Source organism: Triticum dicoccoides, chromosome 1B, assembly GCF_002162155.2.
Source record: "Triticum dicoccoides isolate Atlit2015 ecotype Zavitan chromosome 1B, WEW_v2.0, whole genome shotgun sequence".
Taxonomy (NCBI): domain Eukaryota; kingdom Viridiplantae; phylum Streptophyta; class Magnoliopsida; order Poales; family Poaceae; genus Triticum; species Triticum dicoccoides.
In genome coordinates, this window is record NC_041381.1 from 698,471,939 (window position 1) to 698,498,398 (window position 26,460).

The 26,460-nt window shown below is 46.2% G+C and overlaps 2 long non-coding RNA genes across 2 annotated transcripts; both read right to left on the minus strand.

The window, feature by feature from the left end:
• Positions 1-4,008: 4,008 nt before the first annotated feature.
• Positions 4,009-4,584, minus strand: LOC119313563. Its single transcript, XR_005151841.1, has 2 exons — positions 4,470-4,584; positions 4,009-4,339 (listed from the first exon to the last, which is right to left on the minus strand). It is a non-coding gene; the product is annotated as an uncharacterized LOC119313563 (long non-coding RNA).
• Positions 4,585-11,544: 6,960 nt separating this feature from the next.
• Positions 11,545-11,927, minus strand: LOC119313574. Its single transcript, XR_005151852.1, has 2 exons — positions 11,816-11,927; positions 11,545-11,702 (listed from the first exon to the last, which is right to left on the minus strand). It is a non-coding gene; the product is annotated as an uncharacterized LOC119313574 (long non-coding RNA).
• Positions 11,928-26,460: the final 14,533 nt, after the last annotated feature.

Genomic DNA, 26,460 nt, shown 5'->3' on the forward strand with positions numbered 1-26,460 from the left:
CCCCTTCCCTTTACCCCGGCGAGGCAGCCAGGGAGACAGCAAAGAGGTTTGAGAGGACGGGGAGATCCTCTCCCCGCATGGTGATGGTGGGCATGAGGCGACACCTCCAGTTTCGGCAACACTCAGACCTCTTCCCCATCTAGGCGCGCCATCGCGATCTGTAGAACGAAGCCCATGCCGAACACCAGTTGTAGGATGAAGGGATTGTTGACGGAATGGATCGTGGTGCGCACTTGCGCTACAGAGGGATTGTTCATCTTCCTGGAGAAACTTCTATCTTGTTAGTGTTTGAGCCGGTTTGTTTAATTTTCTTTTCTTTTCCTATCCATTCTTCTTTGTGTCCTTTGTAGTAGGGAGGTCACCTTGTGCTATTGAAGGATACTGAGAAGATTTTTTTTCTTCGAGAGAACGATACTGAGGAGATATTTGATTCCAATTGGTCTAATTGTTGTCGGTGTTCCCACTCATGGTAACTCCCGCATCCTTGATGAATTAATCATGGAAGGATGGAAAATCTGGAGGAAGGCCATAGTATTGCAGAGTTCCAGTCAGAACCTTGTTTTATTATTCGTTTTTTGTAGATTGGATTCAACTACATTGAGACAGCACATCATCCGTGGCACAATAACAAATGGAAACAGAGGGTTCCCACCTTGATGATTTTTGTGTGTAACCAATCTAAATATTTAAGTGTTGTTATTGGCAAAATGAAGGCAAGTCATCCATAACTTTGAATTATTCAATTTCTGATATCTTCACACTTCCTTGTTTCCTGCTATTTGTATGTAACCTTACAAAATTAGGATTTGGGAGAGATTTCATTTGCCCGTGATGGTAGTTGCTATTTTTTTCAGGTTTGAGAGGAGCCATTTGTGTGCAACAGTTGCTATTAGTATTTGAATTCGCATATAGATCTGAGAGTTGTGCCATGGATGTCATTTTCGGAGGGCAAGTTTGTTTAACTTGATATGCGCATGGAGCCATCCTTGGGGACAATGGGGAGCCAGTCAACCTGGTCGAGCGCATTGTTGGTAGGCTCGGGGTTATCTCGGGCATGGTCGACCGCCTCAAGGCCTTCAAGGGCTCCATCGACCTCCATTCAGGTATTATTCATTACCATGATCTAACCCTATGTCATTTACGAGATACCTGTTAAGCTATGGGAACACAATGATAGTCTTGTAACTTCTACTTTGGCGTTACCTTGATTTTTGATACTTTATGTAAGTCTATATGTATAGGCGCAGCTCTAAGTAGGACAAGGTTGGGCGCTCGCCCTACCTTGATTTCCAGCTACTTTGTTTTACCTATGCAAGTCAGATTGATCGCCAAACAAATCCTGCGAAACAAAACCCTGTTTTATTGGGCCGCAAGCACTGCCATTTTATTGGGCCGTATCTAAGTAGCCACCGATCATGACCCCAGTCCACGGACGTTTGATTTCCTTTGTTCGTTTGTCCGCGTTCCAATTCACACGGGTCGACACAAACTGACGACGATGAACCCCTAGCAGGAATGGCGTAGGGATAGCGGCCAGCAGCGGCATGGGAGGTCGTCGGCCAGTAGGAGCGCGACAAGCTGAGGTGGCCCTTCCCGTTCATATACCGTATGATATAGATCAGCAAGCGGCCAGTGACTCGAACGCTTTCTTATTCCCACAGGTTTGTAAAGTGTCCCTTTTTTTTGCGGGTGTAAAGTGTCCCTTTTTTGTTTGTGCATAGAATTGATCTGCTCGAAATGTTTTACGACTTAATATTGTAAAATTAGCGACGATTCTTTTCTATTGTGCCATGCAACTTCCTGACTTTATTAATTTGTCACATTTCACTGTGCATATGTAACTCTTTTACATGGAAAAACTATTTGTGTGCATTTTAGTTTGTATTGGCTACTTCAGCTTTGCATCAAAAACAAATTATGCTTTCGTGTCCGCCCCACCTCAGTTATTTTCCATCCTCTGCCACTGTATATATTTGATTATTTTCAATATACGATAATTAGTTTCACTCGATCATACCATATGATGTTGCAAGATTGACAAATTTTACATGCTCCTATGTATGGCTTGGAGCGTTTCAGTTTTTCTTAGTACACTTTCCCTGTTTTTAGGAAGCACCACATAAATAGAACCCCAAGATAGCAGTACGAGTATTTCACAGGGTTCGTGTGTTGTACCTAATAAGTTAAAATATCAACATTAATGTCAATTCTCTTAACATATACGCATTCTTTTAGGAGATTCATGCTAATTTTCAGATCCTGTGGTCACAAAAGCATTGATCCAAAATCATAATATTTGTCTACTCAAAGCGGGGGTGTTATCAGCTGACCCAAGACCTATCCTGGCCATTAAAGGAACAATTGTATCATTGTTGCAGCAACTTCTGCGAAATTTCCACATGCCTAGGGTGCTTGGCGAACTAAATCTCTGCATATAAACATAGTCTGTCATGCTTGCTTTGGTGGTAGGAGAAAGAGATGAAATATTTGTGTTAGTGCTATCATGTTCAGAAGTCTCTCCTTCTGTCTTTTTTACTTTGATAAATATTCGATGTTTATTGTCCTAGACCTTGTAATGGTGTGGCTGGCGCACTAGCTAGCTAGGACTGGTGCTGCCCAGGAACATGTAAGCCTATGTAGCTGTCAATTTGTCTAGGTCGTCCCTTAGTGAAAAATGTTATATCTCAGTAATGTGTTGCTTATGCAATTATTGGTGGTAAATCATGGGCTTGGGTTATGAGAAATCCTATATTATGTAACTCGGCTAATCCACCAAGAACTAAAGAGAATGCCCACAACATGTACAATGGACTAAATCAGCTCAAAAAATTACTAATACAGTATATACACATTAGTTCATGTCAATTTTAAAACAAACTAAATCTCAACATGTATTAGTATCAATCCCTAACATTGGAGCGCTCAAATAGACGGGCGCAGCAATGCGCGCCATCAATGATCTAGTTCTATATTATTTTTCATTTTTCAAGTTCTTTCTCCACTGCATGAAGAAACATCCTAATACGAGATCCCTGTGGGAGACATTTTTTCTCCTTGGATGTTTTTTCTGTGTGAAAAAACTTGTGCGGAAGTTGCATGTCCATTCTCAATTCACAACTGTAAACGTTGTAATTCAGCTGCAACTAAGGGAAGAAGGCAAGTGTTTGTCCTTGTTGTGCGCCGCCCAAAGGCCCACTTGCGCATAAATGCAATCAAAGTAATTCTTGTTATATCAATTTTTTATTAAGTTGAAAAGGTCGTCCTAAGTTGAGTTTTTTCCTTTGAAAATATTGCTAGCTTACTTTTATTTTCATTAAATGATCATAGTCATTCCAGACACAAATAACTAAAAACCGTTTCATCACCTATCATTTAAACCTTTCTAATTTTATTTTATTTTTTTATTGTGCTTTTTTTTTGTTTGTTTTAGCACTCGTGGCCTACTGTTTATATTCTAGCATTATACCATTTCTGCTGGTTTGCAGAGAACAAGACCATCATTCACCTTTTCTAATTTTATTTTATTTTATTGTGCTTTTTTGCTTGTGTTTTAGCACTCATTGCCTGCTGTTTATATTCTAGCATTATACCATTTCTGCAGGTTTGCAGAGAACAAGGCCATCATTCACCCTTTCTCATTTTATTTTCACTAGCAATATCCGTCCCACTACTTCTAGCGTTCTATAACTTCTAGTTTTTTTTTTTTTTGCATTTTAGCCTGTGTCTACTGGTTTGTGTAACACTACCATTTCTCTTTCTTGGTCACGTGGGAAGGCATGTTCCCTTTTCCATAACTAGGCTTTCTTTTTGTTCTATATCGCTCCTTTTTTTTCCTTTAAATATTTCTGCAAAAACAAAAAAGAAAAGAGATAAAAAAATCAACACAAACCAGCCCAAGTCAGTCAAGCCCATCATAGAAAACAACATACAAAGGACAACCGAGGCCGCAAACAAGCCCAGCAAGCAAACATCACAAAACGAGCGACCCGAAATAGCGACAAAAAACAATTAATATAATGCACCGCAGACAACAATATTATTCTTTCTCTCAATAATTATGACATATACTATTTGACTTAGCTTACGACTTTGTTAATCTGATTTTCCTCAAAGATATTGATTTATTAGTTGTGTACAACAGGTGGGTCGACTAATTAAGCGCCCATGTTACTCATGACCGGAGGGTCTCTATAGCAACAACACTGAATCGCGGGATACGGTTTTAGTGGGCCATGGTCCGGCTCACAGGAACCTTTCAGATTCTTTCCAGGAACATTGTCCGCGCATGTCTTCTGACACTCATCTGGGAAGCAGTTCTGGTGTGGCTCGAAACATCCAACTGCACACAGAGGCAAACAAAAAAAATACTCCAACTAATTAATTCGTGTTGGATAATTACGTGTACAAAAATATATACATCTTGTGAAAAACTGACAGACGCTAGTTATTAAGAGAACGTACGTACGTACCATAGACTGAACCTGCCGAGGAGAGATGAAGGGTCGCCATGAGCATGAGAGCCCCCAAGCACACGGCAACAACGCTGTTCTTGGTAAAGACTGCCATGAGGACCCAAAAATCTTGATGCAGTGGGCATGCTCACCCTTCGTTGCGTTTATATATAGACCCAAATAGCTAGGCGGAGATCACGGAGTACCAAATAGTTAATGCATTAATTATCGTACAATTAGATAAGAATGGTGGGAATTATCTCGTATTAAATGCATTAATTGTGCGTAAATTAGTATAGGCCTTATCTGGTGCATCAATTTTACTACTATTTGATTTACACGCCAAATATGGTGAATGTACAATTTGTTATCTCGTGTTGGAGCAAATTATTCTTGACTTGCATTCGAGTCCAATATTAACTGCTTTTTTTTAACATAGTACAAAGTACAAACGCATGCGCTCTTATAGACACACCTATATGAATGCAAGCACACACACCCCAACCCCTATAAACACCTCTGAGATACCGAGCCGACACATCATCTTGAGATTCATCAAATCACCATAGACACCTCCGTTGTTGACGAGAGTTTATACGGCCGTTAGGTTCTGATATACTTCGGTTTCTTTCATGCACTTTTCTAGGGAGGCAAACTGTGTCTGTCAAGAGCTAGCTAGGTCCGCGGTTTCGATCTCATGAGCCGCCAACATCAGTTGTAAGAGCATCTACAGGCGGGTGCCCCAAACCGGCCTCAAACTCCCCGGAGGATGGCCTGGTAAAAAAAGCACCCGCCGAAGACGGCTCCTCATACCGGCCCTAAACGCCACGTCAGACCAGACAACCAAAGCCCACCAGAAATTCACAGCTAATCTCCCAAGTCCACAAAACCCACCACCCTCCTCCTCGGCAAGAGCGGCGATGGCAACATTGGAAGCCGAGGCAAGGACGCAGGCAGAGCATGCGATAAGGATGTAGGCGGAGCAGGAGCCAAGGGATGGTCGTGGAGCACGCGACATGGATGGCGCCTGGTGAGTGATCCGGCCAGCGAGTGCTCTGTCACGCTCGGACTTCAATTTTATTTTGGGATGTCCGGATTGTTGAAACATGATTCTTTTTTTTTTTGCTTTGTGCATTGTCGAACTGTTGAATTGTGATGAATGTTTGTGCTATTATCTATGTGCATGAATTGCATGGATTTGGCGATCCACAATCGAGTTGTGCAGCTATCCGCGAGATGAAGGGTTGTCCATCGTTGTCTGTGGACACACGCGCGGGCGTATAGGGGGCAGATTTGCCAAGTCCGGCTATAGATGCTCTAAGGTGGATGGTGGACGATGTAACCGTTTTTTGATTTAAAAAAGCTATGAGACTTTGATAAGGATGTATCACAAAAAAGTTGGTCTCTCTTCTCCAAAAGCAACTATAAGATGAAACTTGAGACAGTGGCATAGATACTTTTTAAGGGATAAAGTCGTTCCACTTTATTAAACTTGAATGTTCATGGATATCATTGCATGATCATGAGGAACGCTAAGCCACAAATGTCGGCCTGCTGCAAGCGATAAAGCTGTACTAGCTAAAACAATGAGCCAATGCAATAGATGGATGGGGCTGATCCTATATGACGCGGAGGGCACCCCCCAGCTCCCTGCACGCGTTCTGGGGCGGCCGATGTGGGGCGCGAGGTCACCCAATATTTCTTTCTTTTCCCTTTTATGTTTCATTTTCTATTTTCAATTTTATTTCTTTTTATTTTTCATTTTTTCAATTTGCGAAAATATTTGAAATTGCAGGGTTACTGTACCTCTCTACCTTGCCCAAGGTAGAGAATCTGCAGCCATATTCCTGAGGAACTCTTCTGGTGACATTACTTTCTCAGCGTCCATAGCCTTTTCTTTAAGATCATATAGGGGTTTTATTTCAAAATTACAGGGTTACAATCGGGAGGCAATGCAATAGTCCTCACAACACGGAGGATATCTTCTTATCCACACCGTAGTACATGAATTGGTACGGCTATATTTTGCCATACAATATGCTCCCCTGTTTTGCGCTTTACTCATGTTCTGTGGAACAAACTACCTTTCATTCATCATCGACTTGATTTCTGCTACCAAGTGTCCATAAGCCAAACCAGACAAGCTATCACTTGTGAGGAAGAATCAGATTGCACCATTACTTGTTGCTCTACATAAGTGCACATATCTTCGCCTCCAATATCTCGTTACAATTAAAAATAACTCAATAAGCAGCAAGAATTACCGATCCGTCGTTGCGTCGGAAGACCATTCGAACACCTGCACTGCCATCCTAAGATGAGTAAGAGCCATCAACAGACAAGACCGTCCAGTTCGTCATAGGTACTGGCTAAGGAGTTGTAGGCACTGTGTGTTGTACAACTGGACTGCCTCCTGGTGGCATGCAGAGTCTTATACTCTTGCAAGGATGCATTAAAAGCGGAGCTTTGTGCTTGTATGGAGGGTTTATCTTTTTCTATGTTGGAATTTGGCTCTCATGATCGATCACATCAAACTGCGATGAACATGCGCACACAAAAACTGATAGCCAAGGGTCCTTATCGTGCCCTTTGTTTCTCTCTTTATTTTCTCTTTTCTCCCGGTTACTATAAACTCACACCTTAGGTTGTGCTTGTATACACGCACTACCAAACGAGCTAAGAGCATCTACAGCCGGACCTCTCAAACCCGCCTCATACGGATGGGCGGGCTGCCTGGTCGCAAAATTTTGATCCGGATGGGCGCCTCAAACGGCCCTCAAACGCCCGGGTGACTGGCACCCCCCACATCCAGCCCAAATATGGGGAGGATATGAGGGCGCCCGTGCACGTCCGTCACATCGGACATGGCCCACGCTGGCCCACCCGTCCCCACATATATTCCTCCCCATCCGCTCATCGGACCAAACCCTAGCCACTTCACCCCACTCTGGTCCACTCCCCTCTGCCAGCCAAGCTCATCTCCGGCGGTCTCCTGTCATCTCCGGCATGGCGGGCAGTGGATCCGACTCTGAATAGTCCGGATCCGTCGACTAGGGTGTCATCCCGTCTAGGTTGGAGGAGGCAATGGTTGTCCGCATTGCACTCCGCCGCACCCCGGGAGGACACCGCCCGGCCAACGGAAGGATCTGCCCGTCGTGACTCCATAGCATCGGCTCAACGGGCGCTCGGGTCCTCCGGGGCTGGATCACTGCGGTCCCGGCAGCTCGATAACCTCTCCTTCTCCATCACCGGTCGGGCATACTACAAGTCCCACCGGGAACGGGCGTCCGCCATGGGAAGGAGAGGATAAGGGTTGCTGAGGCCCGTATCGCGGCGGATATGGCGGCAGCGGCGGCGCAGGCGGAAGACACGGCGGTGCAGGCGGCCGCAAAGGAGTAAACGACAGCGGAGGAACACCCGCGCCCTCGCCCGAGAGCAAAATCGGACGGTCCATGCAATGGCCGGACTGCCACCAAAGGAAGATAAGGATGGCAACTAGGACAACTCCAGCAACGAGAAAATTCAAAAGGAAGATAAGGATGGCAACTAGGACAGCTCCAGCAACGAGAAAATTCAGTTTGATCCCTACTGCGCCTTCGACCGGTACTTCCGCGAAAAGGACGGCAAGAGCACCAGGAAGGGCAAGGGAAGCCATGGATGATCTCCACCATAGCCAAACATGCCAAATTTTGTTAGTCCGATGGCATATTTGGTTAGTAGAGATGGAGTAGCCGGACGATGTGTGTGCATCAACGTAGTTGCAGGAGTTTGTGTGAATTTAACATATGATAATTGTGGTGTCCGAATGTGGAAGCGATTATTTGATGGGTGCTCTGTTAGTGCCCGATCCACGGGCATTTGATGGGCCGGATTTACAAAGTCCGGTGGTAGATGCTCTAAACTTGGCCTCCTAGCCTATGCGAACTAGTAGTCTAGAACCTTTGTCTCAAAAAAAAGTCTAGAACCTGATTATAACTTGCACTACTAGGACATGCACGTGTTGTAGTAGTACTACTAGTACTAAGGCTGGTCACAATGGGCAAGAACATAAGCTAGTAACTTACAAACTTTCCTAGACTATGTTACTATCTCCATAATGGGTAGGAACATCTATGTAGTGTCATGCAATGATGTATTTATTAGGTTATAGACTCATTGTTTCTTGGAGTGTGTGATGTTCCGGTAACTTAGCTAGTTACCACAAGCACCTCTCTCTTCATTAAATACGTGCCACATAAGCAAAGTTGTATTGGAGTGTGTGATGTTACTCCTAAGTTCCTCCCCACTGTGACTAGCCTAATCGAGCCTAATTACAACTGAACTTTGATGACCTACCTAGTACTACTACTGGCGCCACACGTACTAGTCACCAAACAAGATGCTAGTTACGTACTTAGGGGCTGTTTGGTTTCCAGCCACAATTTGCCAAGCCAAAATTTAGCAGCCACAGTTTGCCAAGCATGTGTTTGGTTTTTGCCACACTTTGGCTTGCCACACTTTATTGCCCCTATGGCCCACTTGTCAAAGAGATAATTTTTTTTGCCAACTTTTGCCAAAGTTTGGCGTCCAATTTCTTAGCCACACTTGTGTGGCTTGCCATACTTGTGTGGTTAGCCACACTTTGGCTTGGCCACACTAGTCTCCAACCAAACAGACCCTTAGACAATATTATTCTCAACAATCTTTCCCCTAATCTTGACGCTCTGTCTTTCATTCTTCTCCAATCTTGAATCGTTGACGACTCATCCACTCACACAATGACAAGTAAAATTGTTGGCTAGGTTGTTCGCAACAATCTCCTTGAATTTTGAATTGGCGATTTTACAAATCAATTCAAATATGTCTTGGAATACCCAGTCTCACTAGAAACCTTGGGGAATACATCACCCAGTAAACTTCACCATCCATCCTAGCGAAATACATACCGGCTCCTTATGGGTCACACCATCTCGTGGGCTACACTATGCACTACAGCCTCATGTGGAGACATGATTGTAAGGCTTTTTGGTGAATGAGTAATACAAGTATTTCTCCAAAAAAAATAACAATCTCGTCCCGCCTCACAACAAAGGAAAAAAAACAAGCGTGTTTCATATACCGACCAGTTTTAATTCTAGTCCTTAATTCACTTGTCTTCCTCCTCGAAACCAAACACCCCATTAATTCTTTCATCTAACTTCCATATAGGAGTATGTACGCACGTGCCACCTCCAACTCCATCTCATCGACGGGCCATCCAGCCGGCTTTCATCCATTGCTGCCTCCTCCACACACAGATCACTCTCCTAGGAGCATGGTTAGTAGATAAATCACAAGTTTACGAGTAGATACGCAGTCCTCGAAGCGAAAGTAGAGTTGGAGTGATATGTTGATCAGCCTTGTCCTCATCCTCTTCCTTCGTCACTCAATCAGATCTCTTGATCAACGGTTCATCCGAGCCGTACAAGTGCACCGCCTGTAAGGTATCCGAACATGCAAGGAAGAACATTGAGGAGCGAATCGCAACAATGGAACTACTCCTGCGACCTTGTTGATAGGCAACGGCTGATACCTACTCTCCTGCACGACTAAAGTCTACATCTCCCTCCGCCTGTTGCTCCGACAAAGGTGGGGTTGAGGGCCCCAGGTCTTCGGTTGGGTGATATTGGCCAATGGAGGCGAGATGTTGCCAACAACATGGAATAAGGTCCTCCCGTCTCGTCATGTTTTCGACTGTGCTCCTTCGTGTCGTTCAGAGACATGAGGAAGATGGTGTGTCACAAGATTTTACTAGATCATTGATGGCGCGCGTTGCTGCGTCCATCCATTTTTTTCATTTTTCCAATAGGGTGACAGTTATTGGTGGCATGAAATATAGTAAAAAAGTTGCTTGCAATTTAAGGACAACATAGCTACAATCTTCATCTCAAAAGACATAATAGTCCTTTGGCACAATCGATATCAGTTATAGAAGATAGACCATAGTCCATATATCCATTATTTCAACGCAGGTGGAAGAGAAATGAAACAAAATAACTGATGAAACAAAGTAGTAATGAAACCTCCTCGACTCCAGCACTTGTTGAACTGATCATCAACACATTCAGCTTTGCATAGCCACATAAAAGCAAGAAAGTGCATAAGCACTTCTAAAAAAATATAGCATAAGTATCTTTCTTTACATCTTTAAGTTCTAACGACTACACTTTTTCCATTCACTGATATAGGGTGGCTAGTACCATAATCCATCATAAGCCCGCACCATATAGGCAATTAAGATCTGTGTTTGCATTCAACTAAATGGCAGGGTTGAGGCGCTGAGCTCAGCCCAAGTGCGATGTGATTAGTTGTTTTGGTACAGAAGCATGAACTGGGTTAACAGTGAAATGGAAATGTACCTGATCTGATGTTTTCAAGCTCTCAATAAATGGATATGGTCAACAGGGATGAAAACAAAAAAAAGTCACAAAGTGAATGCCAACACAAACCATAGGAAAAAAGTTAAGTGCTCAACTCCACACCTGTAAACGTACAATTTTATTGTTTTTGCACGAGGAAATGTTCTACTCCTAATCGACTACATAATGAACTCGTTTTGCATGAATGGTTCCGCCTTTTACTCTATTGGCTCTCCAAAAAATTCACTGTTGTGGAGATTTTACTCGTTTGTGATGCTTGCGAGAGGGGTATAAACTAAAAATTCTTTAGCAGGATGGGAAAGAAGGCATATCTAATGCAGATTGGTATTGTGTAACGTATAGTAAGCGCAAACCTCTGCCTCCAAAATATGGCAAGGTTACAAGAACAATTGTTGCACTTAAGGCTACTGGTGTCAATTTTCAGATAGACTTTCAGAAAACCCAGGAACAAAAGATAATAGTGCAAAAGTGGCAGGAAATGGAAGTTCCAGTGAACCTGTTAGGTCTTGTACAGAGTAGCTACATATTGGCCTTAAGACACTGCTAGTAGGAAGACCTCTGCTTCTGAACATCAATAGGAAGACACTAAACATACTGACACTTTGTCTAAACAAAAGGAAGTATATGCCCCATCTTTAAGAGGCGTAACTACAGAGAGCATGGAATTCTTCAGTGAAACTGGAAGTAGTGGAGCATCAACATAACACAGGAAGATTTCATGTAAGCAATCATGCAGCGTAAATACATCGATGTTACTTGTCCAGAAGCCATTTGAGATTACCAACACCAAAAAAAAATTCCAATACCAATCTCCAAAATGAAATCAATCGAGCACCGCTAGCATGAACATCACCTGCATGGCACAAATTTCGGTATGAGAGGACATTAGGTCAATGTGGTTGCTTCCTGCAGAAACAAGTCATTGATGAAATAAAAAGCAATACAAGGAAATACAGAGAACCCTACCCCAAGCTTTTTGTTGTAAGATGGTGTGCTGCCGCAATAGAGAGAGTGAGCGAAGTGTACCAGAGGAGGAAGCAATATATACACGTACAGCTCGGCAGCGGAAAGGATTGGCACATGAATCGCCATGAATGCACGCTTAGAAACTGAGGTATAATGGCGAGCAGTTTCTAGAAGATGAGGCCGCCGGCCATAATCGCCCCGTTTGATGGATCTCCTCGCGCACCTCCTCTCTCCGCGTCGCCCCGTTTCCACTTCGTAGGCGGATCGGTCGCCTAGGCTGGATCGGCCGGCGCATGATTCACCCGCATCCCGCGCGCTGCTGGATCCTATCGCTCGCGTCGGCTCCCCTCGCACGCCTCGGCTGGAGCGCGTGGCGATGGATCCCCTCTGGAGTCTGGAGTCTGGACCGAGCAGTTTTTTTACGGACACAGGGGGAGATAGTAGCGACACACAATGGACCTCGCTCGGCTAAATGGGCTGTCGCGGAAGGCCCATTTTACCACAGGAGTCCAAAAAAGCTACGGGAGTAGCTGCCCTTATGATGCGTGCCCCATTTAGCGCTAAATACAGCATCAAACGAAGATCTAACGATCAGGAATGTCCCCGTGACGAAATCAAACGGCCAGGAATGTCTAGTTCATGAGAGGGCAGGGATTAGGTATAGTTTTACTGTTCTTAATTTTCCAATCTAGTTTATTTTTCTACGGTTTGTCTTTGTCGTGCTATCTTGTGCAGCAAACAACGTAAGCATGCATCTTGATCCTTCGGATTCACTTCTGAGCGATGAAGGTTGGCCAACCCAAACCTCGAGCTTGTAAGATTTGTGTTCCCCCATATGTCTGTTTGGTCGGCATTTTGCAGGTCCTCTATGACGTTTTGTTCTGCAAGGTGGTGATTTGCTACTCAGATCACTCCCGTCCACGTCTTCTAATCTACGTCGACGACTTCCCAGCCACTGCTTATACAAACACCTAGATTTCAGCAAGTTTGTGCCGCTGAGACCAAGGCCGAGAGCTCACAATGAGCTTTGCTCATGGCACGCCGCCTATGGATGTTGATGAAACAAGACTTCGGAACTCCCACGGACTTAGATTTAATTTTCAATTTATGTAAGAATGTTTTTGTATGGGTTCATGATATTTACTACTCCCTCCGTTCCTCAATCTAGTGCGCATAGATTTCAGCGCAGGTACCAATGTGTGTGCTGGCGTTTATTTTTGGACCAGAAAGCCCTCGCTCCTCCATGGTTTGTCCCTCCTAGCAGTACTAGTACACTGGTATGTGTGTCCGACGCGAGCGTCTACGGCCAGCAAAAAACCGGCCAGGGAAGCGGGATGCTGACCAAGGACACGGCGACGCTGGCCATGGACGCTGGACGCGGTGGGCGTGGATGGCTCTTCTGGCTCCTTTAAGCCGCTGCCGCTGCCGCACAAGAAGCCAACGCCGGCGTGCTGCCACCATCTGCAAGAACGGCGGCGTTCTCGGAGTGGCGACAACACCTTCCTTGCCGCTGGTCCAATCCCGCCGCCGCCAGTCGATTCCCGCTGCCGCCAGGATGCGGTGCGCAGCTGCGCATGCTCCCGCTGCTGGTGAACCTGCTCTGCGCCGCCGTCCATGGACACGGGGACACGAAGACGACACCGGCCAGGGATGCGGGCCCAGGACGTGCCGCCGCCGGCCATGGACGGAAAGACGTCAGTCGTTGCGGATGCGGGGACACCGGCTGTGGGCGCGGAGGCGCACTCCCATCCTCGAGCAGCGGCGTCGCTGCCGGCCATGTACGCGCTCGACGCGGATACGCCGTTCTTGCACGTGGTGGCCGCGAAGACATCGGCTATGGCAGATGCGGAGATACCGGCCGTGGGCGCGGAGTCGCACTCTCCCATCCTCGAACAACAGCATCGGCGGCGCCTCTGGGCTCTGGTTCTTGTGAGCCGCAGCCACCGCGACCCCGGCGTGCTGCCCCTCTATGCATGTCCAAGAAACTCGCCCAGCGCCCCAGCCTCGTCGACGGCTCCATGATGAGCTCCGCGCGCTCGCCGAGCTCCTGCGGCTGGTGGCCCTGCTTTGCGCCGCCTACCCTGTGTGGGCTCGCCCGAGCTGGAGCTGGCCCTCCGCGTTCATACTACAGGAGGTCGAGGTGGGGGGAAAGCTGCGAGAAGAGATAAGGGAGAGAGACGATGTGGTGGAGCCTGCGCTGCTCGGTGGGAGGGTGTTTTCGTCCAAAACCGCTCGCAGCTAGAAGTACGCACTACATTGCGGAATTTCCGTGAAAAACTTATGCGCACTACAATTAGGAACGGAGGGAGTATATAGCTTTTGGCCATTCCCAAAAAAGAATATAATGCACCGCAGACAACAATATTATTATTTCTCTCAATAATTATAACATAGAGAATTATAATTATCATATATCATATCGGGTAGGTTGTACTTTTTGTGGTGGCTCACGACTTTGCTAATCTGATTTTCCTCAAAGATATTCAATTATTAATTCTATACAACAGGTGGATCGAACTGACGGTCTCACTCCCGTGGTGGACTAATTAAGCGCCATGTTTATCATGATCGGAGACCGTCTCTATAGCAGCAACACACAAGCGCGGGATACGGTTTTAGCGGTCCATGCTCCGGTTCGCAGGAACCTTTCACATGTTTTCCAATAATATTGTCCGCGCATGTCTTCTGGCAGTCATCTGGGAAGCAGTTCTGGTGGGGCTCCATACATCCAACTGCACATGCACACACACACAAAACCGTAGAACATCATTTGCTATTCCAATTAATTAATTCACATGTTGGATAACTACGTGTGCAGAAATATAAAAACACATTCATCATGCTCAACGTCGCAAGATATATACATCTTGTGAAAACTGATACTCCCTCTGTTCGGAATCACTTGTCGTGAAAAATGAATGTATCTAGACGTATTTTAGTTCTAGATATATCCATTTTCGAGATAAGTAATTTCAAACGGATGGAGTAGGTGCTAGTTAAGAGAACGTACGTACCAAACTCTGAACCTTCCAAGGAGAGAAGGGTGGTCATGAGCATGAGAGCCCCCAAGCACACGGCAACAACGCTCTTCTTCGTAAAGACTGCCATGAGGACCCGAAAATCTTGACGCATTGGCCATGCTCACCCTTCGTCGAGTTTATATAGAGACCGATCGGTGGAGATCTCACGGAGTATAAAATCTCTAATGCATTAATTATGGTAAAAATTAGAATAGGGCTAGTAATCACGGAGTATACTATACGGCTTATCTGGTGCATCATTGTTAATTGATTTACACGCCAAATATAGTGAATGCACAATTTGTTATCTAAATATTCTAAGCTAGCATCCGGGTCCAATCTTCTTTCCTTTTTTTTGCGGGAGTTCCGGGTCCAATCTTAAATTATTTTTTTCCGGAAACCAATCTTAATTTCTTAAGAAGACTATCTATGCATTGATGATCATGATATTTTCCTCACTCTTATTCGTCACGGTTCTTCTTCTCTTTTTTGAGTTATTATCTCTTTGGTTTCTATGAAGAAGAAAATAATAATGAGGGCAACAATCTACTGATAGAAACCAAAGAGATTGTAGTACTAGCTAGGCATCAATCTACTGATAGCATGCATCCATCAGACTAGTCCTATGCCGTTGGATACGAAGCGACATGGACGTCCGATCTGGTTGGGTAATTGAGTGTTTCCTTGGTACGTGACTGCCTAATTACGTGGGATTTGTTATTACTTGTTCGCTGGTTCCAGGTTTTCTGAAATCAACTTCTGATCCAAGGAATCAAATAACTCCAGAAAATGAGATCCCCGCTGCGTTTTATGCTTCCTTGTATTGAGCATAGAACTGTTTCAAAAACTTTTCAGTTTTGTTTCCATATGAAGCAACATTTGCTTCCCGTATGAAGCAAAATTTGCTTCCCATATGAGGCAAATTTTGTTTCCATATATACCAAACTTTGCTGATTGTGGCTTATTTTAATCCTGGGTATTTTTGCGTCCTGCACAGAACATTTATTTTGTTTCCAAACAAAATATGTGCTTCGAACAAACGAAGAATTGTTTTGGAGGAGCATTAAATTGCTTCCTTTTTTTCGGGAGAAAATTGTCGATCTATTCATCTTCAATCATGGTGGTACAACAAATACCAGAAATAATAGAAATTACATCCAGATCCGCAAACCACCTAGCAACAACTACCAGCACTGAAGCGAGCCGAAGGCGCGCCGCCGTCATCGCCCTCCATCGCCGGAGTCGGGCACAACTTGTTGTAGTATACAGTCGGGAAGTCGTCGTGCTAAGGCCCCGCAGGACCAGCGCACCAGAACAGCAACCACTGCAGATGAAGAATAACATAGATCAAAAAAATCCAATCCGAAGACACACGAACGTAGACGAACAACGACGAGATCTGAGCAAACCCACAAAAGATAGATCCGCCAGAGACACACCTCCACACGCCCACCAACGATGCTAGACGCATCGCCGGAACAGGGGCTAGGCGGGGAGACCTTTATTCCATCTTCTTCAGGGAGCCGCCGCCGTCTCGTCTTCCTGAGCAGGACACAAACCCTAGCAAAACTGAAAGAAACGATTAAAAATGGAGCCCTCCCGCCGACCCTTCCCGAGATCCACTGCGCCCCCATGGCCCTAAGGCCATCGGAGAGGAGGCGGACCTGCGGCGGCGGCGGCGACGGCGGCGGGAGGCAAAAACCCTAGGTTTTTGTGGAGGAGAAGCTCTTTATACTTTTTTCAACATGATGCTTTTGCTTCCAACACCACAAAATAGTGTTTGCTTCCAACCAAGCAAATGTTTGTTTTACAGAGAGTATAATTTGCTTATAAACGAAAATAGTTTATGTTTTTAACACTAAAGGAAAATAGTATTTGCTTGATGATCAATTGAGTGAAGTCTGTTTAAAACCTTAAAGTTGTAGAGCTCGTCGAAGATAAACCCTCACCTCAAAATCTATGAAATTTATACCGTGTACTCATGATCCTGGTCTGATCCCGACCCTCTCAATCAGTTTAAACCAATTTGACACACCAGAAAAAAGACAATCCCAGTGGAATAACTTTGTACTCTCACTGATTAAGTGGACCCACGCGTCATTTTCTCATCGCGCTGGGAATGGATCAGAAGCACTCCTGTGCATGCATGGAGTAACTTGCTGCGTTGTACGTGCATGTGTGTTCTGCTGTGTTTTTATGCATGGAGTACCTCGCAAGGTGCTTGGCTCGTGTATTATTTGTGTCTGGCCGTACTGGCCGCTGCGACGACAGATGCCGTTCGCTGCACCGGCAAGCCCAGCATGCACACGCTGTGGTGAATTCCATTCCTCGCACTAGCAAGGCCTGCATCGTTCGCCTGCACTCCATGCTCGTGCGCAACGGCGGCCCGTAGAGCCACTCTTGGCTGGACATCTTGGCCACACGCGCGCCCGGTGACGCGACGCTCAGCTGCCGCCAATGCCTTTATCTGGACTCTGGATTCGACAACTCTGGTGCAAGTGCACTCCCAATTGGATGTCGTTGCGCGCTATGCCATGATGCTCTACGGAGGGCTCTAGATGAAGCCACTCATCATAGTGCACAGCCTAGGGCGTTAGTGTCGCCGGCGGCATGTCAGTTTGGGATGCAACTCACATTCAGTTTGGGCTACACGCACGGCTGCATTGATATCAGGAGGGAGAGATGCACCAGGGATAGAGGATGGATAGACATGTGGGATAGGGATGCAAGCGAGAATAGACTTTGATACTGGGCGGGATGAAACTGTTCCCGGTGCGCCAAACAGGTTCAGGGTCGGGACCAGACCAGGATCATGAGTACAGGGTACAAACTTCAGGGATTTTGAGGTGAGGATTTATTTTCAACGAGCTCTACAACCTCAAGGATTAAGACAGACTTCACTCTGATCAATTTGCGTCCATACACACCACGTATAGGTTACATGGTTAGGCATGATGCCAAAGGTCCACCACGATTGCGCGGTGCATGCATGGGGAACATGCCAACGAGACCATATAAGAAGACCCTCTAGGTTGATACATAGTTGAGAATGGGCACCGTTGTGTAGACAGATATTTCCATGGAGGAACACGCAGGAAATCGGAGGGAAACCGCTATTAACGATGACGGCATCGATGAGGAACAACAATGGCTTGTTGATGAGACCTCGACAATACCCTGCTTGTAGGCAATTACCATGCGGTGGTAAATCATCTCCTGCAAGTAACATTAAGAAGAACAAAAGCAAAGGGTACTACTATGTGTAGCATGTTTATAAAAAAATAAACAAGTATATAAAATTAGGATAGAAGCATATGTGGAGATGAGTTGAAGCAAGTAATTAATGAAACAAGTCTACATCGAAACGTACACATGTACATAAGCCCACCCAGCTTATGAGACAATCTGTGTTCAAATCACCATTTGGCATTTTGAAGCAATAATAAAATAGAACCGAAGCATAGATAACGGCCGGCTTGGCAATCTTGCGTGTCACTAATTCCTTAAAATTCATGAAAGCATATTGTTACATATAAGAAGCATGTTTGTAGTGTGGCACTCTAGTTGTACATATGAAGCACAGATACAAGCCCGGATGTAAAAAAAAAGGTCATATACAAGACCATCGGAGCACTCGCTAGCCTTGGGCCAGGTGTATGTACATAAGTGGGCAGTTTGCTGGAGGCCATCTTCACCGGCGCCGCCGGGTCTTAGTCGCTGGACATGAACGAGAAACAAATATTGAAGCAACATGGGGGCTGAGTTATATGTTCGGCACTTTGTCATGGACTTTGGCGGCTAGTCAGTTCTCAACTTCTCATCTTGGCTTCGCTTGGTTGATGTGAACCCTACAACTTGGGTGACGGTCCATTCAGTGAAAGCCTGACAGTGTTGTGGAGATAGATACTGAGGTATCAGCCAAAGGTGAAGTCAAGTTCTTCAAGTTTTTTTATGGCTTTGAAGCCTTGCATCAATGGATTCAAAGCAGGGTGCCGTCCATATTTGAGCATAGACTCATCATTTTTGACAGGCAAGTGGAATGATCAGTTGGCAGCATGCAATGCTCTAGATGGACACAATTGGATGTTTCCAATTGCTGTTGGCTTGTTTCAGTCAGAAACAGAGGCTTCATGGACATGGTTCATGATCCAATTGAAAAGATGCCTAGGGCCAGTGTCACCTTTGGCTATACACACAGATGCATGTAAGGGGCTCCTCCAAAAAGGGAACGACACCTGCAGGTGTCGCCGCTGCCAGCATAAGGTGCAGGGATTTCACCATGTCCAATTCCAAGCAATACCGTTTGAGCATGAATCGAAGAGGAGGTCGTCGGGCTTAGGACGAAGCTGCGACTGTAGGAAGGGGAGCTGTGCGCGACGCCAAAGGAGGCATCGGGCGCCGCCGGACGTGGGAACTCCGAAGGAGGGTGAAGTTGCATGATTACGCGAAGTGAGAGGCGGCAGAGATGGGATGGTGTCTGTAGCCCCGGACGAGCCAAAATCTGGGATGGATCATAGATAAGGGACTAGAGCTGCAAGGGCGACAGGCCTAGGGAGCTGGAAGAGGACGCAGCTCCCTAGAGTGTGCCAGAGACAAGGATGCAACGGGATGGACGGCCAACCAAAGCACCAATAGGTATGCCACCGTGGCAAAATAAATGACCATTCCCCACCATAAAAAATGTTTGGCATGCCATCTGGCTTGCCTTAAATCCTCAATCGGTTACTTTATTATTGTTGGGTATGTCTAGGGCATATCTAGATGTGCTCGAGTTATTGCACATCTAAGTGACTCAATCAAAATAGAAAAAAATTAAAAAAAAGACAAAATAATTTTTTTGCACGAATCTTAGCATAAAATCATTGACATATGACTTAGATGTGCAATAGTTAGAGCGCATCTAGATATGCTTTAGGAAAACTGATTGTTTGTTCCACAAATCAGACTTTTAAATGTATGACTAAAGTTATTTGAATTTTCTTAGGATGATTATGTTCTTAACTAGAAAAGGAAAGTCTTGACCTGAAACAACTTTTAATTCAATGCTTTAGAACTGTATTATGTTTATCTACTTTTTTTAAGCAATTAAGAAGAAAGATTACACAAATGCATCAGAATTCTACACACATGTACATTATTGTGTTGGTCTTTTTCCGAAATGGAGGATTACCCTCAGCCTCAGCATAAAAATGATGCATACATCCATCTTTATTCATTATTCAACAAGGTCTTACAAAATAAATACACAGATCAATGCAAATCCAATTTCTGGCGAAAACTATCGCCCTACCTACAAGTTGACGATGTGCCCTGACCGAGCTCCACACACACAAAGAAATCCGGTGGCGTCACCAAGCCTCCCGCTGGCTAGCCAGGAGAACCAACCGGTCTAGCGGACTCTGAGCGTGCACCGCATTCGCACACGGAAGAATCCGTCACCACGTTCTTCCACAATCTAATCTCCAGGAACAATCAATGCACTGGTCTTGCTAGACCGTTCCACCATCGACGCCAACACGATGTCAGAGAGCAACAAGCTCCTGCGCGCGACCATCAAACGGTATCCAGCATCGAGACCCCGCTGCACCTTGCCACCAAGACTCGCCATTGTCGATACTGTAGATGGCACACTGCTCCACCTTGCTCACTGCATGAGAAAAAGAATTACAACACCAGCTAGTAGCATGTTTTACGAAAGTAGTACAAAATCCCATGATAAAAAAGAATTCATCAAGTTTCTGCACTCTCTGCATAGCCTTTGTATAAGTGTATGCATGAAAAAAATGATGCTCCATTTGTAGTTTTCTTTTTCCCTTGGGAGAATTTGCAATTATAACTTCAATCGGTTGGGTGCAGGCACTGAAAGTTGATCCTTCTTATTTCAAGATTCTCGAGAGCCGGAGCACTTTTGGCTTCACCTAAGCGATGAAACAAGGCGTCGAAAGATGCAAACAAATGCAAAAGTAGGTAAAGCAAATGAAAAAAAAGTAACCCTCTCGTTAGGGTTTCTCTCCCCTCGGCGGCGATTGAATCGCCCGGTAGGGTTCCGGCTACCCTCCCCCCGTCTTCGCCGTAAGGCTGTGCTCGGACTGACCACGGCGCACTCGAAGTGCGACCCGGTCCCGGTACACGCTCCTGCGGCTTGGGGTCAGGCTAGGGTTTTGGCGACAACACCCGATCGAAGTTTTCTCGGGTTAGGGCAACCATGGCGGAATCGGCTTCGAGTTCAAAGGCGAAGGACTAGGAGGCGCTCATGAGCGAACTTGGACTCCATGAGGAGGACATGGACGATGTAGTGGTAGATCAGGAGGATCCGCTGCCGCAAGAGACGACTAGATGGATGGCCATAGTGCGCGTCCATATGGAGAAGAAGTACAGCCAGTACGGCTTCTACAAGACGATGAGAGCTGCTTGGGATCTCGCGCAGCAAGTTCAGATTCGGCCCTTGGAGGAAAATCTGTATACGATGCAATTTGCATGCCTAGGTGATGGGAGAGGGCGATGCTAGAGGGGCCATGGAACTACAAGGGAAACACGGTGATTATGGCTGAATACGATGGTTTTACAAAACCCTCGCTGGTGAAGTTGGATACGCTAGAGCTATGGATGCAAGTGCATGACTTACCTGATGGTTTCTACCCCCTCATAAAAGCTCTAGCAAGGAAGGTAGGAGAGTTTGTCTATGCAGAGCCAAAGTCGCTGGATTTTGAAGGAAATTTTTACAGGGTCAGAATAAAGATTAATGTGTTTAAACCTTTGAAGAATGCGGTTAGCTTGGTTCACAAGGAAGAGAGGCAAATTTTCAAGGTCAAGTATGAGAGGCTACCTGATTGGTGTGCCGTTTGCGGCCACCTGGGGCATCAGTTCAAGGAACATGGGGATGGCATACATCCAAAGTCGGCCCTAGTGTTCAAGGAGCTTAGAGCAGATTGGTTCCGTGGGGCTGGCCCAGGCCCGGGACAGAACAGATCATCAGGAAGAGGTGGACGCGGGGGCCGTGGCCGTGGTGCTGGGCGGTCTAGCCAGTCAGGTCGGAGTTCAGTACCGGAGGACTACACGGAGGAGGGCATGCAGCGTGATACCGCGATGCAGAAGCGGAGGACACTCGCAAGCGTACCAAGGGCGACATGGGGGAGAAACCAAACCCTCAGGCGCAGGTGGTGCCTGCAGCCTCTGTGGAGACCGGAAAATCAACACTCATGCTCTTACCACCACCTGTGGATGTCAGCCCAAACTCAAAACAGGAACCCAAGAGGGCCAAGTTAGCTGCAGCCTCCGAGAATGCTCCAAAACTCTCGCTAGCGGGCAAGTTTCAAGAAAGTACATCGGCGTCCTCCGAGCTGGAGGGTCGCCGGGCGCAATGAATACCCTATGTTGGAACTGTCGCGGTGTGGGCAACGCTGCGACAGTCAATGAGCTTCGAGAGCCTTCGAAGAAATTTGCCCCCCCCCCCCATTCTCTGTATTGTTGAAACTCAGATTGAAAGAGGTAGGGTAGAAGCACTTGCTGGTACTTTGGGTTATGATAACAGTTTTGCTATAGATAGTCAAGGGAGGAGTGGAGGCATCGGTATTTTCTGGAACAATCCAATAAAACTTGAGATTCTTGGTTACTCTGTGTATCATATTGATTGCTCAATTCTCGACCCGGGGAAAGATCCGTGGCGTCTCACATGTGTGTATGGTGAAGCACAGACCCCGTTGAGGCATCAAACCTGGACAGTGTTAAAAAACATAAGCGGTCAAAGTGCATTGCCATGGCTATGTATCGGAGATTTCAACGAAGTTCTACGTCCGGATGAACACGAGGGGGTGGGGCAGCGAAGTAATGCCCAGATCCAGGGCTTTCGAGACGCCATTGACGTGTGCATGTTGATGGACTTGGGGTACAAGGGCCGTTACTGGACTTTTGAAAAGAAGGTTGCGGGAGGCACCTTCACACGTGTCAGGCTTGATAGGGCGCTTGGATCTGCAGAGTGGAGCGCTTAGTTCCCCCTTGCCAGCCTGTCTCACTTGACATCGGCCACCTCGGACCACTGTCCAATTTTTCTGGAAATAAATGAGCCCGGCACACAATCTGAATGCAAGGGTTTCAGGTACGAGACCATGTGGGAGACTCATGAACACTGGCAGGACACAATTTCAGAGAAGTGGAGCTCGAAGCACTCGGGCCACACTATGGAGGAGCTTCGGCGAAAGCTAGCTGCACTAGCTACAGATCTATCAAGGTGGAACAGAGACACCTTTGGTAGCGTTCGAAAAGAAATACGAGCGTTAAAACTCGAACTGGAACGCCTTAGGGCCGAACCTGCGAGATCGGGACCTTCACGTATTGAGATAAAAATCAATGACAAACTAGTTGAGTTGTATCACAGGGAGGAATTGATGTGGCGACAGAGATCGAGGATCGAGTGGCTAGCCTCCGGGGACAAGAACACACGTTTTTTTCACCTGAGAGCAAGCATGAGACGCAAAAAGAATATGGTGAAGGCCCTGGTTAATTCGTTGGGTGTTCTCATTGATGACCCGGGAGATCTTAGAGAGATGGTAAATGACTTCTATCGAACCTTATACACCTCCGAAGGTGTGACAGGGCTCGACGAGGTCATGTCTCATGTTACGGTTAAGGTCACAGCAGGTATGAATGACATCTTATGCGCCCCTTACACAAGTGACGAGGTGAAAGTAGCCCACTTCCAAATGTTCCCGACGAAGGCACCGGGTCCAGATGGTTTTCCAGCTCATTTTTATCAGAGGCACTGGTCTTTGTGCGGCGAGGAGATTACGAGGGTGGTTCTCAGAATCGTCCGTGGAGAGGAGAGTGCGGAGAGTATAAATGATACAGTATTGGTGCTAATACCCAAGGTAACAAACCCAACTCTCCTATCTCAATTCAGACCTATAAGCTTGTGCAATGTCCTTTACAAGATAGCTTCAAAGGTTGTGGCAAATAGACTCAAACAAATACTGCCTGACATCATCTCCGAGGAGCAGTCAACCTTTGTCCCAGACAGGCTAATTACAGACAACATCATATGTGCATACGAGTGCCTACATTTCATGAAGAGGTCTAGGGCAAAGAGTAACAGCACATGCGCTCTAAAGCTTGACATGATGAAAGCGTATGATCGGTTGGAGTGGCAGTATTTGAGGGCGATAATGGCCAAACTGGGATTTGCACAAACATGGATTGACACAGTAATGAACATGGTATCGTCAGTGTCTTTCTCAGTTCTTTTCAATGGAGAGAAACTAGACCAGTTCAAGCCTTCGAGAGGTATTCGACAGGGAGACCCCATCTCCCCTTACTTGTTTTTGATTGCAGCGGAGGGCCTTTCGTGCCTTTTAAAATCCAGTTCTCAGTCATCAGTTCTGGAAGGAATCAAGGTGGCCCCAACAGCCCCGGCTGTAAACCATCTTCTGTTTGCGGATGACAGCCTGCTGTTTTTCAAAGCCAATGTTGAGGGAGCGGAAGCGGTGTCAAACCTATTGGATGTTTATTGTCGTGCTTCGGGCCAAAGAGTGAACAATGATAAATCTACTATTTTCTTCAGTAGGGGGTGTCCTTAGACAACCCGAGATAGTGTGAAGCTTGCTGTTCAAGTCCAAAAAGAATCTTTGAGCGACAAATATTTGGGAATGCCAACAGATGTGGGGCACTCAAAGAATGACACTTTTAAATACCTCCGTGATCGTGTGTGGGAGAAGGTAAAGGGGTGGATGGAGAAGTTGTTGTCTTCAGCAGGAAAGGAAGTGCTCGTCAAATCCGTTGCTCAGGCAATCCCAGTCTACTCCATGGCCTGCTTTCGCCTGCCGAGAGGCCTATGTGAAAATATCACATCCATCATACGGCAGTTCTGGTGGGGTAGCAAGCAAGGCAAACGGAAACCAGCATGGGTATCATGGGAGATCATGACAAGGCCAAAATATATGGGAGGGCTGGGCTTCCGTGACCTCGAGATTTTCAATCTCGCGTTGTTAGCCAGACAGGCTTGGAGATTGCTTAATAATCCTAACACTTTGAGCTCGTTGATTCTGAAGGCAACCTACTTCCCTGATTCGGGAATTTTGGAGGCCGGGTTGGGTGCACACCCCTCGCAGATTTGGCGTGCAATAATTGACGGAAGGGACATAATGAAGCAAGGGATCATTAGGAGAATCGGGACGGGAGAGGACATGATGATTTGGGAACATAACTGGATCCCGAGGGATGGCATCCCTAGGCCCATAGTTTCTCTCGTTCAAGACCCACCTACCCGCGTGCATGAGCTCATAGATCAAACTACAGCAACGTGGGATGAGGTTGTGGTCCGTTCAATATTCATACCTATTGATGCCGAGGCCATACTCAAGATCCCACTATGCACAAGGAGAATTGATGACTTTTGGGCATGGAGTAGAGAGAAGAAAGGTATGTTCACCGTCTGTTCGGCATATCGCATGATCCAAACCACCAAGCTAAGCCGCGAAAATTGGCTATATGGTACCGAGGGGCCTTCTAGTTTCGAGGAGAGCAGCAACTGGACATCACTCTGGCACACTAAGGTTCCGAACAAAATACGTGTGTTTCTGTGGAGGTTGGCGAGGGAATCTATACCCACATATGATATACTTCACCATCGCAAGATGGCGACTTCACCAGCATGCCAGATATGTGGGGCGCCGGACTCCTGGAGACACGCCTTACTCGACTGTGCCATGTCGAGGAGCGTACGGGCCCTAGCACCGGAGAACTTGGTCGGCCAAATGGCTAGCTGCGTCAACCCGAGTGCTAAATCCTGGCTTTTCTCGATGAGGGACACGTTATCACATGAGGAATTCACCAGGCTCGGAGTAACCTTGTGGGCAATATGGAGCTCAAGGCGGAAATTAATTCACGAAGGGCTGCACCAAACACCACATGCTACAAATGCTTTTGTGGCCTCTTTTCTCAACGATCTTCAGGTCCTAGTAAAGCCACAAGAGCAACAGAGGGTGGCTCAACCTCGGCCGAGGCATTGGTTACCACCGAAAGAGGGAACATGCAAGATCAATGTTGATGCAGCGATTATGAGGACTAGACCCGTGGGGGCGGTGGCTGCGGTTTGCAGGGATCGCCAGGGTGCTTTCCTGGGCGCATCCACGATTACCTTTCATGGCATTGATGATCCCACAACGCTCGAAGCCCTGGCTGTGCGGGAATCTTTAGCCCTGGCAGAGGATTTGTATCAAAACAGGATCTTAGTTGCCTCGGACTGTAGAGTAGTCATTGACGATATTGGGCAGCCGAGTGCAGCGGTTTATGGAGCTATCATTAGGGAGATAGTAGATCATTCGAAAGTTTTTGTCAATTGTTTTTTTAGTCATGAGTTTAGGAGCTCGAATGTCGAGGCTCACAATTTAGCGAAGCATGCTCTCTCACTGGGTGTTGGCCGCCGTGTGTGGCTGGGCAACCCAGGTGATCTATCTTTCATCCCTGTAAACATTGTGACGAGTTAAATAAAAAGCTTCGCGAGGTTGTCTAAAAAAAAAGCTAAAGTTGCATTTTAATTATAAACCACAAGATTGTCGGCATTCCACAACATATATTTGGTTGACCATGCATGCACACGTGACGAATTGTGTCCATTTCAGTAGCATGAGTAAG